Source organism: Calonectris borealis, chromosome 2 (assembly GCF_964195595.1).
Source record: "Calonectris borealis chromosome 2, bCalBor7.hap1.2, whole genome shotgun sequence".
NCBI lineage: Eukaryota > Metazoa > Chordata > Aves > Procellariiformes > Procellariidae > Calonectris > Calonectris borealis.
Window position 1 is genome coordinate 90286053 of NC_134313.1, and position 17527 is coordinate 90303579.

Genomic DNA, 17527 nt, shown 5'->3' on the forward strand with positions numbered 1-17527 from the left:
GCAGAATTTCAATTTGTAGACTTTTTAAGTGAGTTACTTTGGACATTGTTTCATTATATTATGGAAGATTCTATTTCCAGGAACTACACAACTGAAGTGATTGTCCTTTGAAGTGAAAAAACCCCTCACCTCTGTTTTCTTTTCTTCATCTATTTAGATTACAGTTTTACAGATTTTTAACAAAAATTCTGATATCTTCATATATACTTCTTCAGCTTAATCATTACTGAGTACATGACCTGGGTAACAGATCAGTTTAATTTCTGCAATATTTATTCAGTCCTAGGTAAAAAGCCAGATGTAATACAAATTCTTTGCAGGATAATCTATTATGTTGCAAACTCTTCCTGATATCGGTGAAAAAGGATTTTTATATTCCTACTTATATGCCACTTCCTGATGAGCCCCAGATACACTGAAGATCCTGATGTGTGACTCCGATTTAGGATTAGCCCATTTGTTTCATATAAGAAAGGGCTGAAATTGCCTGACCTATTTTTATTAACTTACTTTCTCACTTAACTGTAAGCAACTTTTCTCCTTTTCTTTTTTTTCCTTCCCCTTCCTATTCCTCCACATCTCGCTATCGATTTACAACCGCTGCAGGGCCACCATTTCTCAGAAAATATAACAATGGGTGGTGCTTAATCAAAAAGCAAATAATAAAGGAACAAAGGCTTCAAAATCAAGCTTTCCTGATAAAAGCCAGGTGAAAAAATCTGTCATGGTGCACTTTAAAATGTAGGTGTTCTACAGAGTGGATGTTCAATCAACATTACACCATCTCTCTTGCAGAGAGGATGGTTCCTCCTGCAGTGGTGACGCTAACCCCAGGGCCTGACAGACCTGCGCTCACATATCTGTTTTGACCTTCCCGTCTGTGACTGCTGGGAAGTCATTCATCCATTCTGTTCCCTTGCTCTCTATGAGTGTTTCTGAGGTTTTGTTTTTTGCTTTTTTTTTTTTTAATGGAGAGGGAGTAAGTTGGAAAGCTATGCCTTGGCCCCACAGTGACAGCTTTTGCTGTTACTCTGCACTGCGCTGAACACAACCATAGTGGGGGGGGATACTATTTTTCTCTGGCTTCTGACATTTCACTTCATCAGCTATGATGGGACTTGATACCTACAAACCCTGTGTTTCCCAAAAGCCTTTAAAGACAGATAATTACAGTAACTTAGAAAACTTAGTCAAATCAAAACTTTCTTTAGTCAGCTAAAGCAAAATACCACAGGGAAAAAAGGGTTAAAATGAGAAATGGGTCTCTCACACTGCAATCTTTCCTGTCAGTCTTCTGTAAATGCACCTTTGCTCAATTATCTTTGTTTCTGGGTTGGAGAAGAGACTACGTTTCATACAGTTGCTTTGACATGGCCTCTGTGTATATCTCTCAGTGCTGCAGAAAAGAGTAAATTTTGGAGTTTTGCAGTAGACTTGTTTTGGAAGAATGAACACAGTGAAGTGATTGTGTTAAGATTGGTTTGTAGGGGTTGTGAGTACATGTTCATTACCAATGCAAGAGAAACATACTGGTCTTTATTTCTGGAGGCGAAATCTCAGGTGAATTTAGTGACTTTGGTGGGGGGTTTTTTGCAGGATAAAGAACTACAAGACAAAGTAGCATCATGATGACAAAGATAAATCATGTTGGCGTAAGGTGTGTGATGGGACAACACTTTATAAAGTGAGTCTATGCCCATTTTAACCTCTACATTTGTGTTTGTATTTAGTGCAATTATATGTTACTCAGAATCAATCAGTCTCAATTTAAGGGTCTAACTGCCCAGAATAGAAGGATGTTCAAGACAGATTGTTGGTATTTGTTGCCAAACTTGCAACAGTTTTGAACATAAGTTGTAAAGTTCAAGTGCTAGAAGTGTTAGTGTGATGTTCACTACTAATGCTCCAGGATATACAGCATGAATCATCTTACTCTGACTGAAAGCACTACAGTGATAACACTGTAAAGTAAGAATGTGTTTTAACTTATTGTCACTTGACTAAGCTGATATCATAGGCTTTCTCCACTGCATTTGTTAGAGGAACGTTATTTGATTTTTTTTCACACACAACTTGTGTGGAGAAATGTATGTGTAGAGGAATAGCTCATCGCGTCCTTCAGATACAATTAATAGTTTTGTTCAGCTCTCAAGATACATGCAATAATACTGCCTGTGAATGTGAAAAGGTGAAAATGCATAAACTTCACTGATTTCTATCTTTACCTTATGAAAACATGGCATCTGAAATCCATTGCCTATTTTTCTATACAGATATATATAGAAAGTGTGTGTATTAATGTATGTTGCTACCATATACCGTATTTTTATAGTGAAAGATATAATCGAATCTTTTGTTTGCATATTATCCTTTCTGTTGGTTGTATTATTAGTAACACAGGTTACAATTTACTCCTTACACTTCCAGAAATGAGGGATACTTGGGAAGTACAGGAATACCTGAGTGTGCCCCAAGAAGAAAACTAGCCACTAGCCACTAGTTCATTCATTTAAAATTTTCTACTATATATGGCAAATTGAGGAGTTGGTGATTTTTTTTTAAATTTTTGACAACTTGCTACAGCCCTATCAGGTGTTAACAGACATTGGATCTTAAAATAAGCTCAAGTAAAACTAGTATTTTGCTGTGCTTAAAACTGCAGTGTTTCTATCAATTTTAACAGATGGTGATTACCCCAAGGGGAAGAAATGAAAACACGGTATATAATCTTTTTTATCTACCACACTCTATGGAATCAAAAATGAGCAGTTGGTTGGCAGCAGCTGAAACACAAAAACCTGTTCTTTTCAATTCCTTTGCAGCATGTGTTATTTCAAAGGTGAAATACCATACCAAGTGTGAGAAACAAGTTACTAGGGTTAGGGAAAAATGACCATACAGAAATGTCCTTTGACGGAAAAAACATAAGTTATGTTGCAGAGGATCCTGGATATTAAGAATGGTAGTTGAGAGAGGGCAGCTGAAGTGTAAGGTATGTATCACTTGACAGATAGCATTTCCAACAGTACAGTTCATGTACATGATCTTAAATTCTGATGGTTTCCACACGAAGCTTCATTTAGGGTTTTGCTTATCAATGCAGGAGTAGTAGACAGCTGAATGCACAGCCCTGATAAAGCCAAATAAAACCAAATGACACTTTGGAGTGCCACAGAGATGGTGATCACACCCACCTAGAAAACCCTATCACACATTGAAACTTATCTTTCCAAGCAATCCAACTTGAACCGATAGTAATATTTAGAACCAAAATGCTCACACCATTTAAAATCTGTGAGCCAAATCCTCTGCTTTGGCAAAGATGCACTCAAGCAATCTTTAGCACAGATAGTGAAAAAGCTAGAAAATGTCACCTTTTAATTTGATTTTTGTGAAATACTTAACTGTTTCAGACAACACAAGCTAAAGCATCATAAGACACATTTGAACTTGGATTTTTTTCCTGAAAGAACACTCACAGATGTAGAAAACTGGATAGCACAGAAGTACCTGAGGTATATAATCCAAGAATTTGCTAATAGAGGGTTTCAGTAAATCTTCCAGCACCCAGGTTAGACAGAATGGGAATGATGGCCTGAGGATATTTTTCACTTTTTGGAGTTGATAATTCAGACACGTAAAGTGATTAGGATTAAAATAAAAATGGTGTCAAGTGTTTGTGCTCAATTACCCCACATAACAGAATGGACTCAAAGGTGACTGCATGTCTTTAGCAACGTTATAGTCTTACATGAGACACCTAAAAGTCTCTGAATATAGACAAACTACAATGAAAACTATTAGTGCTTATAATAAATATCTGTGTTAAGATAAAAAAATAACCACATAGAAATACTGTCACAGTCACAACAATATGATATTTCAAAACCTGTTAAAACAAATGCAAACACAAAGCTTTCAAAAAATCTTTATGCTTTGGCAAATCTTTAAAGTGGTATATTTCTTATGATTTTGTGTGAGGCAATCTCTTTGTTCCTTAGCTTATATTTTGTGGAGAACTTCAGGAAAAAATGACTATATTTTTACACTGAATCAAAATTTCAATATCTAAGGGGGTTTTGTTGGGGTTTTTTTTTTGGGGGGGGGGTTGGTGAGTTTTGTTTTGTTTTTTTCCCACTCAATAATTTAAGTACTACATTTATGAGAGTCTGAACTTTGATTTAAAAAAATATAAGAATTCTCCAATTCTAATTTGTAAAGGGAAATTTCTGGAAAAATATAAGCAGGAGGCACTCTAAACTGAAGGCAGGATGAATACAGCAATACTTTTATTTTTATCTAGCCTTTTATATCATGTTTTCTGCCTTATGATTCAGAATACTGCAAAATTAAAATTGAAAAGTTTATCATGTTTTGAGTGCAGGGGAAAACAGGAGTGAATGCATCTCTAAAATACCTTTTATTTGATGTATCTTTACTTTTCAAGAACATACTTTGTGGTATAATGGAAAGAGACAGAAAATGAGCTATTCATTCCTAATTCACAACCTATACCTTGTCACTGTCTTCAGTTGTAGATTCACTAAATTCACAGTTCGAAAAGTAAATTTCATGTACACAGAGCAGATTTCAGCTGCAGAATGAGCATACCCACACAGAAGCTACCAAATGTCTGCCTTTTGTGTTGTATGAAAGTTATATATGCATGTAAGATATGATATAATGCATATTTTACATGTATTTACCTAATTATCTGCATCTGGCACAACTGGGATTCATTCCAGGACAAGGAAATGAAGCAGAATGGCACTGCTGGCTGATCCATCCAGTGAGCAGAAAAGGGCAAACATCTGTTCTCCATTCCTGATCCTCTTTATAGTGTTTGATCTGACTGATTAGCAGATCCTACCTCCTCCCTTTAAAGGAAAAGTATGTTAAAAATGGTTTCAGTCCTCCCATAAAGGTCCATCCTCTTGTGTTGTAATAGGATCCTATATTTCCTGTTACTAGGTTCCTCACAAGGATTAAATATTGATATATTTTTAGAATTTACTTGTAACCTTCAGGAGTCCTGGGGATGTGCCACATAAGCCTGCCTGCCTGCTACAATGTGCAGCCACATGATTTACTTCAAGATTGACCCAGTGTTTGCATGAGATCTTCTCATGAATAAAAGAAATCTGAGCAAGGTAAGACAGAAGGAGAGGACAGGGCTCTAGAAAGTGAGTGCTGCTGTGTAGTCTTTCTGGAATTGAAGTTATGGCCTTGCCTTTATCGCCAACAAAACTACACATCTGGGGCTCAGGACAGTGAAAAACACTCCCTCCAGGCCAGAGGTCATGATCAGCATGACCTCCTTTTATTCAAAGAGGAAAATGTCATCTTACGAAGGAGATGAAACTTACCAATACACAGATTTTCCTAGGAGTTTGTTATGTGTTTTAGCACTTTCTACTCAGATGAGAGGCATGGCTGTGTTTTTTTTTCCAACCTTACCTTTCTAACTAAACAAATGCATAGCTACATATTAACTTAAAACAAAACACCATATTACAAAAAAACCAAAAGCTCCAACTAAAAAAAACCAAAAACATTTACTAAGAAGCTACTTCAGTAAAGAAAGTGCATGCCTTTCTTTGCCTGGAGAGATGAAATGTATCCTTTAGCATATGCCTGCAAGAAACACAGTCACTGTGGATAGTAGGTAAAAACCTAGTCAGAAAAGAATAAGATAGAGTGCTTAAAATGTGCCTCGTATGTTTAAATGTAGGGGTTTTTTATTTAGTTTTACTTTTTGAGAAAAAAGTTAGCTTTCTATAGGCATATAATTTAATTTAATAACATGGAATCAGACAGGATTGTTATGATATTTCCAGCAAAAAAATGCTACATAAGGGTTTTTTAAGGCCAAAAGAGACCTTTAGCTAATCTAGTCTGACCTCCTCAGTATCATAGGCTATGAAAATTGTTATCGTTTTATGTTAGGGCAAAAGTATGGTCAGTTCAAAAGACAATAAAAAGTTCTACGTTAATGAAATATGAAGAAGGTCAGTCACATAAATTGGAGAAGAATGGCTGTAAATATTAAAAATTAAAAAATGAATATCTTGTCTAAAAGTAAGATGACTGAATATAGACTAAGTCAGTTTCTATTCATAACAACATATATCCCGATTTTAAACACCTTTAAGAACAATAAACTTCAATTTCACTTACTTCTTCAGCCTTTTTATACATCCCATAGATTTATTCCATAAGGCTCTGAAATCTGCAAGTTTGTCTTATACTTTTTGTGTTTAGTGCTGATGTTGCATGCAGCAACATTAATCTTACATGAACAGTAATGTTCAAACTAAGGAATGATAGTTTATATCTATAAAATAAAAAGTTTTATCATTAAGTAGAATAATTGTTACATATGTTACATATGGAATCTCTTTAACATGGCACGTACAAAGTTATAATAAAGTTCAATTTTTTACTTCATCTTCCCTCCCCAAATTGTTTCAATTACATTAATAATGATTGACTTTCCTTTATTGAATGATGTTGATATAACAGAGAAACATCAATCTAACTGCTTCAGTTTGTAACTTCCTCAGTGACCTATTAATGGGTCCATCTGAACTGTTGAAGAAGTGTCTAGAGAATGAGAAAAAATGTCTTTTAAATATATAATGGATTTGACATATGTTAAAGGAACTACAGCATATACATAAACATTTCAGGTAGTCACCAAAATGCATGTGAATGAACTCACATTTTCTTATAGATAAATCATAACAGATCTGATAGCTCACAACATCTGTATATGTAGTCTGTAGAGTCAGTAATATCAGCTCAATGTCCAAAGAAGCACAAACTAGTTCCTCCCTTCTGCTCTCAAAAAAAAAAAAAAAGAATCACGGACAAGCTATCAAAATCATGAAGCTTGAAATAATTCATGTTAAATTTTGTCTTTGTTTCAGAAGCTTCATGTTCAGTTGTTGTTTCATCGTCAAACTGAGAATATTGTGAAAATTGCTGAATCAGGACCAAAATTCTGTTATGAACAATTCCTGATAATGATATTCCCAGTATTGGTATTTTTCCTAACTATTTGTTAGTGCATAGCTTACTTTTCCTGCAACAGCTTATCTCTCTCTGACTCTCAGTTAAAAAATACATGGCCTCACAGACCAGAGGGCTTTTATCATAGTTGATACAATATGAATGAGCATGAACAAAGCCACTATCAGTTTAATCACTATAAGTTTGTATTTTACCTCCCAAGGGAAAAAAACCTATCCTTAGTACAACAGTCTCCCTAATATTCATGGTTCTTGGAGGCTCTCTGTGGTTGAAATGGTATGGGGGTATAAAGCAATGAAGCACATCGTTTTGTATTCACCAGAACACGTTATGTCCCTTATTGGTCACTGCTGTCAGAGCTCTGTGGTAGAGATGCTCAAAGTGCCGTACCACTGAGATTGTGATTAATGGCAGTTATCAACTTGGACTCTCAAAGTGACATAAAACTGATGGTAATCAGAGTGTTTATCTAACCACTGATGCACGACACATAAAAAATGGAGAAAATGTTAATGCATGCTGAGCGTCATTAGTAGCTTAAACATTAAAAAGCATTTGTGGTATATTAAATTTTGTGATGGGTTAATTATAGTGCTTTAAGCTCCTTTAGCAAGTCATTTGAATATTTTACCCCCATGTGAATTAGTGGCATTTCATAGCTTAACCTATTACTATGTCAGAGGTTGAAAGGTTACAGAGTGTACGAAAAAAAGCTGGAGTTGCTGACCATAGGAAACACTGAGGACAGCGCCACAGAACTTCTCTTTCTTCACCCCCACCTCTGTCATTCACCTCACTGCAGTCGCTAACCTAGAAGCATTTATTCCTGGTCCAATTTCACTTCTACTCAGGTGTCTGAGCTTGATTTCCCTTATGCTTGCAGGCAAATCTATTTGATTTCAGTTTTAATCAAGGATAAGAAGGAATTACAAATAAAATAGAGGCTTAGCAAGCAAGGCAAAGGGATTTTTTTTCCCTATTGATTTGCAAGATTAATTAAGAGCTTTGTAAAATAAAATTGAGCCCAACATAAATACAACAAAAATATCATCTGTAACTTTTTGAATAACTGATTGGAAGAAGAATCCACAAAACCAGATAAATAATTCTCTGCAAAGTCTATCATCATTCAACTAAAATGATCAAATACGCTAAATAGCAGATGTGCTCTTGCTTTCCTCTGTTGAAGTACAAAATTTGCATTAATTTTACTGGAAACAGAAATGCCACAAGCTGCACAGCCAAAAATGTGGTTATACTAGTCGAAAGACCAGCAAAATAGTTAACTCCTAATTCAAGATAGAAATTGAAGCACAACAAAAACATCAACTAGTACAATTGATAGCCCAGGAAGCAGGATAAATGTCTCTGTCCTTGACTACATATAAAAAGAAATCTATACATGATATATGTAAAGATAAAGTTCCTGTATATTCAATTGCTAGATTCTGATCCAAGACCATTATGCCAGGAAACAATTTTCAGAATAAATGGAGATTTCCATATCTGAGAGATCAGTCTTATTGCTGCCATGGAAACAAAAAGAATAAATCCCATGCAAGCTTTTAAAATGCATGTTGGTGGCAGCAGGGATAAAGGAAAAGTTAGAACAAACCCAAGTATTAAGTACAAAGGACTTGAGTATTATATGCAAAATGTCATTGAGCCCCTGCTCTTCTCACTTATTTCTCAATTTAGTAAAACTTAATCAGTAAATTATTAGAACATTTCTGAATTTAACACAACAGATACAGTGCCCCAGCTGCTTTGCTTCATATATTCAGTGTTTCACAAGAGCACATACCGATGCTGAAAAAGGGTGAGATTTTCAGAGACATATGACATAACATAACATAACATAAACAACAGTGGTAACAGCTAATACTGTTAGGTAACACTTTTAACACTTTTAACAGTGTTAGCTGTTAGGCCATGAACTCCTGCCCCTAAATAATCTTTTTTCCTTCATTTTTCAGCAAAGCTACCTCTGGAGCAGGGTGATCCCATGTTACCAGCTGCAGCAGCTGGATCCAGGTTCAGGACCCCTTTACAGATTTCCCCTCTAGCAGCAGTCTGTCTCTTCCCATTTAAGAGCAATGGTTCTCCTTTTTTCTGTGCCAGCAAGCATCCTTTTTCAATGTCACCTGCTTTCCTTCTCCCTTCTTTAAGTGGCAGGCCAAAGGGAGGACCTGTTACCTATTGTAACCATTAGCAGCAGACCTTGACTGCTCAGAGATCTTGAAGCCTGTTAGAAGCTCAGCGGGCACCTTTTAGACACACACAGCCATATCGGCTGCCTTCAAGCAGCATAATTGGGTCAGAAAGGAGCAAAACCAAAGCATCTTCCCAGTCGAAAAGTCATCATTTCTAGAGCTGATGGAACCAACTCTCTGGTTCCTGCACAGGGAATATATTTCAGAAGCAGGGTATGGGAGAGGGATGGGGTACTGCTGTCTGAATGGGCAGATCATAAGTTTCTGTTGTACGTTAGCACATCAGTGGCATGTTACGTCCCCCCGAGGTGAATATTAACTGGTCAACAGAACTGGGACGTGATTCATAGCTCCCTGGTAGCTAATCAGTGCTCTTTGTGTCAAGCAGATCACAGGTGCAGGAAAGAAACTATTGCTTTTGTGCATTCCCAGGGCAACACATCATCAGAACAAGCAGTAGAGGAAGTCAGGGCACTTTAAACACCTTAGTGTTTTTGAAGTCACATTTTCTTCCCTGACTGCTCTCTTGTTCACTGATGCAAGGAACCAGTGACTGCACATAGCGATAGCAAATTACATCTTTCCCTGTAGCAAAATGAGGATTCAGCCACAGCAAACAAGTTGATCCAGGGTGGGATGTATAGATGTTAGAAAAGCTTCCCGAGAGCATTGCCATCTCGAAACCTGTTGTGACAAACTGCAGAGGCCCATGTAACTCAATAACGTTGAGCAGCATGATTTCCTTTGTGTGCGGGTATGATTTACGTCATCCTGGACGACACTCTGGCTCAATAGTCCATCACATAATTCCATAACCTAAACATTAATTGGTTGCATATCTCTAAATTTCTGTTATTTCTTGGTTGGCTTTTGATTCAGCTAAACTATGTGGACTCTATACATGCAGCATGTAGACCCATAATGGTGACATAATCATCTGGAAAATGACACTGCAGAATTTTGTTCAGTGAGATTTGTGGGCATTTTTTGCTTGTCTCTTATATCTATTAATATTTGCTGTATATCAAAGTTAGTTTTATTCCATTTGGAACCTCTGTCAATCCAGAAAAATCACAAAAATGTAAATCTGAGAATAGCTTCAATAGTAACATTGTCCATGCCCTGTGCCCGCTAAGACCAAATATATCTGTGTCATTTCAGATATATTCATCTAACGTAATCATGACATTTCCAGGAAATCCATACCAGTGTTTTACTGTTATGAAGATTTTTTTTTTATCTAACCTGAATGACCTTTGCTGCAGTTTAATCCCAAGTCTTCTCATTGTATTCATCATGGAACTACACGTTTATAGAGGGCCATTCAGAAAGGTCACAGAGAGCACCCTTCTTTGCAGGAGCTTGTCATGTATCTGAAAGCTGTTATGATAGCTTTTCCTCACCCTCCTCAGTCTACTCTTTTCCAGATCAAGTAGCTGTTCTGGGTTTTTTTCCCTTTCTACCTACGTCACGCTTTCTCAGCATGTCTTCATTCTTATTCCTCTTCTCAGAACTCTCTTTAAGTCATCTACTACTCTCCCAGCCTGGGATTCCCAAGGCTGATTGCAGTACATTCCTCAGTGACCAGTATCTTACAAAATTGTGTAGTAAAATAGATGGATCTTTTTCAGTTTTTCACAGGCAGTATCCCCTTTGTTGGTGTATTTTAGTACGACTTCTGCCTTTTCTGTTATAGCATCACATTCTTGATGCCTGCTCAGCTTTGTGACATACTGTAACGTCCAGTTCCTCTTCAAGAGGACGACCTGTTGTCCCACATCCTGCATATTTGCAGATGATTATTTCCACCTACGTTCTCTGGATTTTCCTTGAAGATGTCTGCTTTTGGTTTACTGTTACGCTTTTACCCCTGTCCAAGGGTCTCTCTCCTGTCTGTCTTGCCCCTCATCTTCACCTTCTTAGAATCATAGAATCATTAAGGTTGGAAAAGACCTCTAAGATCATCGAGTCCAACCATCAACCCAACACACCATGTCCACTAAACCATGTCCCTAAGCGCCGCATCTACACGTCTTTTAAATACCTCCAGGGATGGTGACTCCACCACTTCCCTGGGCAGCCTGTTCCAAGGCCTGATCACTCTTTCAGTAAAGAAATTTCTCCTAATGTCCAATCTAAACCTCCCTTGGTGCAACTTGAGGCCATTTCCTCTCGTCCTATCGCGAGTTACTTGGGAGAAGAGACCAACACCCACCTCACTACAACCTCCTTTCAGGAAGTTGTAGAGCGCAATAAGGTCTCCCCTCAGCCTCCTCTTCTCCAGGCTAAACAACCCCAATTCCCTCAGCTGCTCCTCATAAGACTTGTGCTCCAGACCCTTCACCAGTTTTGTTGACCTTCTTTGGACACGCTCCAGCACCTCCATGTCCTTCTTGTAGTGAGGGGCCCAAAACTGAACACAGTGTTCAAGGTGCGGCCTCACCAGTGCCGAGTACAGGGGCATGATCACTTCCCTAGTCCTGTTGGCCACACTATTTCTGATACAGGCCAGGATGCCGTTGGCCTTCTTGGCCACCTGGGCACACTGCCGGCTCATGTTCAGCTGGCTGCCAGCCAGCACCCCCAGGTCCTTTTCCTCTGGGCAGCTTTCCAGCCACTCTTCCCCAAGCCTGTAGCGTTGCATGGGGTTGTTGTGACCCAAGTGCAGGACCCGGCACTTGGCCTTGTTGAAGCTCAAACAATTGGCCTCAGCCCATCGATCCAGCCTGTCCAGGTCCCTCTGCAGAGCCTTCCTACCCTCGAGCAGATCAACAGACCTGCCCAACTTGGTGTCATCTGCAAACTTACTGAGGGAGCACTCGATCCTCTCATCCAGATCATTGATAAAGATATTGAACAAGACCGACCCCAAAACTGAGCCCTGGGGAACACCGCTCGTGACCGGCCACCAACTGGATTTAACTCCATTCACCACAACTCTCTGGGCTCATCCACTCAGGCAGTTTTTCACCCAGCGAAGAGTGTACCTTTCTAAGCTGTGAGCCCCCAGCTTCTTCTTAACCAGCTCCTTCCATAGGATTGGTGACAACCACACCTAGATTTGTTTCTCTGTTTTTTATATCAAAAAGTCGTCACTGATGAATAACAAGAACTTGCTAGATAGCATTTGTCCTCTTTTTTTTTTTCTTAGCAGGTGCCTGTGTAGTTAAATCTTTAACAAGAAGAGAAAGAGTCAGGCAGTTTTAAGCTTTTTGAACTATCTGAGACTGCTTGTCAGGGAAATACGAGTTTTATGCTTTAGTGTGCAGGCTAGAAAAATCCCTATCTAGTAAACTTGATAAATAAAAGCAAGTCAGTCATCTGCATATAGGGGTCTGCTGCCCTGAAGGAAGCAATGCTTTAGATGAATTACTTAATATTTTGAATATATTCCATATTTATAAAGTCACAAGATGCATAAAATGTATCTTATGCCATATTTGTCTAAATCAAATTGTATGGTTCATTAAACAATGTAACAATATAGGGAGCAGAATAAATAAGGTATTTGTTTATCTTAAGGTTGGTTCTGTAGTTACAAATCCTGCAGATTCTGCTTCTTAATTAACACTGTTATCCTGTGCTGGAAATCACCGGTAAGCTTTGTTCAGCTGATTCCGGTTTCAAGATTTACAGTAGATCCCCAGCATACTGCCAGCTTTTAGTGCTTTTTTTCTGGTATTAGCGAGAATTTCTTCAGTTCTAACCTCCTTTGCATATTGGACTTCAGAGGGAACAGTCACATCCTTGATATACAAAGGAATAACTTCTCTTTTTTAACACTATCCTTCCCAAATAGCTCACATCATTTAATATGAAATCACTTCCATTTGAATAATTTCTCTAAGTCTCTGTTATGCTTAATAAATCATACTTTTATTCTATATTAAAACTTCTGACACCTTCTTTTTATTAGATGTATAAGGCACTAATACACATAGCAGGCAGATAGCCAGAGCTGTCGCTAATCCCAGTCTTCCTTTTTGTTCTTCCTATGATCTTATTGCCCAAATTTTTCAGTTATTTTTCTGTTTGGGTGACTGTTGTACATGCTTACCTAGGGCCTTTTGCCACCAGTCACTAGATGGAAAGTTAAGCTCCTCTTTACTAGAATATTGAGCCATTCTGCAGAGAAGGTGGTGAAGAGAAATGAGAGCTCTCCTTTTCCCTTCCTCTAATCTTCCTAGAAGAATGAAGATGGTGATAAATTGAGATGGTAATGTATCATATAACACAGCCAACATAAAAACAACAACAAAAAAAGGAACACATAATCCAAGTAAGACAGGAGTCTAGGACTAATACATTCTCTCTTTGTCTTTGTATCATTGTTCACATAATTTACCAACTAAAAAAAAAAAACTCAAAACAAAACAAACAAACAAAAAAACACACAAAAAAATCCTATCTGTTGATTCAGAACTTCGGTTGATATTTTCATTATGAAAATTTTCATGTGAAAGAAGAGGTTTTTCCCCTGAAAATTCTTACAATTACCTTTCTATGGAGCAAAGGCAAAAACTACACTCGTAACATTTTAAAAAGTAAATATTGTTAGAAAAAGTAAAATTTAATGCAACAAATCAATTCATATTATTCTATTAAAAAAAAAATCTGTTTTTCACATATCACTAGTAAAATCTAAGAATTCTGCAGGACCTCTGGACCTCACAAGATGAAGTAACACTATTTAATCTCTCTTACATTTAAAACATTGGAAACCTTAGCTTAATAAACCAAATTAAATTAAAATGAATTCTGTTACAAAATACTTCAGGGTAAAAAAAGTTAATGGTCAAAGTGGGGCAAAATAAATGAGCAGAATCAAAATGGTTTGTTGAAAAATTAGTCTTGTTACATATAATGAAATAAAATGAAATGTAAGGGAAAGAAACCCAGAAGAATAGTTGAAAGAGAATGACAGAATGTGACTGCAAGGGATTTTGTTTTGTTTTGCTTTCTTTCTGCCCTTTTATAAAGATTAGTGACTGAATCTTAAAACCTGTTCTTTAATTTTGGTATTGGATATAATTTTTCTTAAAGATCAGGCTACTATTTAATAGCTAGTGCTATATCAAAACAAATACTTAAATCGTGTGGATTTTAATGTTCATTTGTGAGTAATGTCTAAAATTGGCATGTTTGGACAAATCTATTATTCCATGCACATGTATGATTTGAACTGTAATCTGTTCTGAAACTACATTTTTAGCAACTAGTTTCAAAGAAACAGCTAATTATGGATTGTGAACTTTCCAAATGAGGCTTAATGCTATTAAAAAGATTTACTTGATTAGTCTTTAAAGATATATTAGTGGTGTGAAATTCTTTTCAGGTTTATCTAAATGGAAGTGTATCAGTGTTAGCAAGAACAGAACTTGATTCACTACATTTTCAAATATATTGAGCCTATCTGCTTATCATTCTGACTGAGAATGAGTATCTAAGCCTGTCCGCATAAATTATTATTTAAAATATTTTATAAATGTTATGGTCTTTAATCTAATATTTGTACACATACATAAATGTGTTCATATCAGTGCACACTCAAACATATACAACATAATAACAAAATAATATTTAATCTTTTAAATTTGTCTATTGGAGTATATATAGATATTCATATTTCTTATACTTGATATTTGTAGATTATATACGTAAAAATCAATCATATAAATAATAAGCATTGCAAGAATGAACTGGCAATTTTTTGACTTACCATAATGTATATTTATTTTTAAATTTATTATCATGCTGCAGTTTCAATATCATATAGTTGCCGTGGCTGAGAAAACACTTTCCTTAAAGCTCATGTTTTCATGTGTGTTTCATATTTTAATAAAATATCCTTTGCCATGAAGTATCCCATGCTTCTTATTAATCCACAAGTTTAAGCTGTTAGAGTTCCCACCTGGTTATTTCCAGTTTTGAAAAAGAAGATGTCCTGTACACACAAATATGTTTGTCAACTGGAAAGCAGTTTTGCTGAAACAGAATCAAAAGGCTCTATGTTTGATGTCTCCTGGTGCTTCCAGAACAAATTCCACTTAACAAGCAAAAGGATGTTTTGGTTCCCTCTGTTCTCTGCTTCTGCTCATCTCTCATCTCTTTTCTTGCCACCACATTTTCTTCCCTGTCCTGTCTTAGCACACTTTTCTTTTTTAACTTTTGAATGTAAGATGTGAAACCTTAATATTTTTTAAATGCTGTTCAATGAATTTTGAGCCTGAAATGTAGGTCTTTCAAGTCTGAATCTCTTCATTTTTTGATTGCTAGTGGTACATTTTTTGATTGCTAGTGGCTGGAGGCATGTAATTTTTAGGCATGTGTGTTGGTGTTTGTTCCTGTACACCTTGAGATATGTGTTGTCAACATTATTCCAAAAAGGAAAGATAAAGCAACATAAATGTTAATAAAACCTCTAGATCTTCATTGGTTTTAATTTTCTTCTGTTGCATATTTATTCAGAACCACGTTAACAACTTTTGAATCTTATTTTTTATTTGTTCTAGACGAAAATTGAACCTTGAATTGAACTCTGCAGGGTGAGAGGGAGAGAAAAGTTATAAACAACAAACAGTGCAGGCCTCTAAATATTACCTAAGATTGCTTTCCAGTGTCATGATTTTATGACCCAATATCTTCCAGCCTGCCAGACTGAGGAAGGATTGTCATCTCTCATTGCAAGGGAAGACTCTCCTCTTTCTAATGTGATAAAGCATCCATTCAAAATCAGATGGCTCATGAAATATTGAAACTTCTTAAACCTGTCGCTAATCCAGGACTTAATATTGACTATCCTGCATATCAGGCCACTGTAGTTCTCTCTCTCTCATTCCTTCACTTCTTGCTCTAAACCCCAGCTGTATGGAAGGGGGAAAGAGAGGGACATTCGTATTTGGAGAGAAAGGAAAATCTACCTTATATTAGGGTCTGAAATTTCTTTTGAAAAAATTTTAAAGTTCATTTTAAACAGTGTCTCTGTATCTTATTATCAGGGATGAAAGGTGTATATCTTATTATCAGGGATGAAAGGTTTAAAATGATCTTCAAAAACAATGAGGGAATTTTGGAGTCTTTTTTTTTCGCTACAGGATAAAGCTATAGTTAAAAAAAGGAAGGATAAAAAAGAAACTTAAAAGTCAAGAGTTCAGCTGAGAGACGGTTTGTGTATTTTACAGGTTTATGCAAATCTCAAGGGGATCAGTTAGAGGTGTTTTTTTTTTTTAATTGTTACATTTAAATGATGAGTAAATTAAAATGTGCTGAAAGTAGCTCTGATAATTTATGCATTATGGTCTCCAAAAGCTTTTCTGTAAAAAGAAAAAAAGTTTTCCATTCATGTTAGAAAAATAATTTAACTGTATTCTCCTACAGTGATACAGCTGATAGTAATCAAAAGGCTTAATCTCTCCAGAGGGCTCCTTAGGGACCTTCATAGAATGTTTTATGTCCATCCTCTTAACACTGGACTCATGTCCACATCATGAACTTAACCAAATAATCATTCTTTACCAGTAGTTTTAGCCATTCACTGGGCAAACACACCAGGGATTAAAAGAAGCCGAGTCTAAACTACATTTAAAGATGTGGGTAGACGTGACAACTTCAGGGTAAAACTGAATCACCTGGAGAAGCAGGACAAGGGAAATGTTTTCTTTTCCACTTGCAGGGAAGAACAGTATTTTTATCAAAGTACTGAGGTAATTATGCCTGAAAAGATCTGAATACTGTAAAAGTTCAGGAAGTTGGTATTCAGATTTTGTTTGGCAAGTTTTTTCATGTACCTTCATATGTGCCTCAAAGCTTAGTCTAAAAATGGGGCTAATGACATTTCTTTTCTAGGCCGTATTTCAACAATTATATTACCCAAGAAAGGACAACCTCAATAATTCTGACAATTCGAGCACAGTGTGGGTTTTGTACTCTGTTCTAGTTTCAAGAAACTAATGTGATAAAAGCTAATAACAGCAGAAGTATTATGGTTAAAATGCAGAGAATATAATCTCTGGTATTGTCATTATACATCAACATTTACCTCCTTCAATAAACATTAAATCACACAAATCTAAAAATAAAACAGTACCTAAATTTTATATATTCTAACTTGGTTAATGTATTTCTCAGCCTCCCGTTATTAAATGATTATATATTCTTCTAATGATGTGTAAGGAAATTAATAAAGATTAAGAACCTAGCTGGCTAAACATATATTTATCAAGTAGTCTTTTAATCACCTGTCATATTTAACAATATGTAAAAAGACATCCCTGACCTCACAT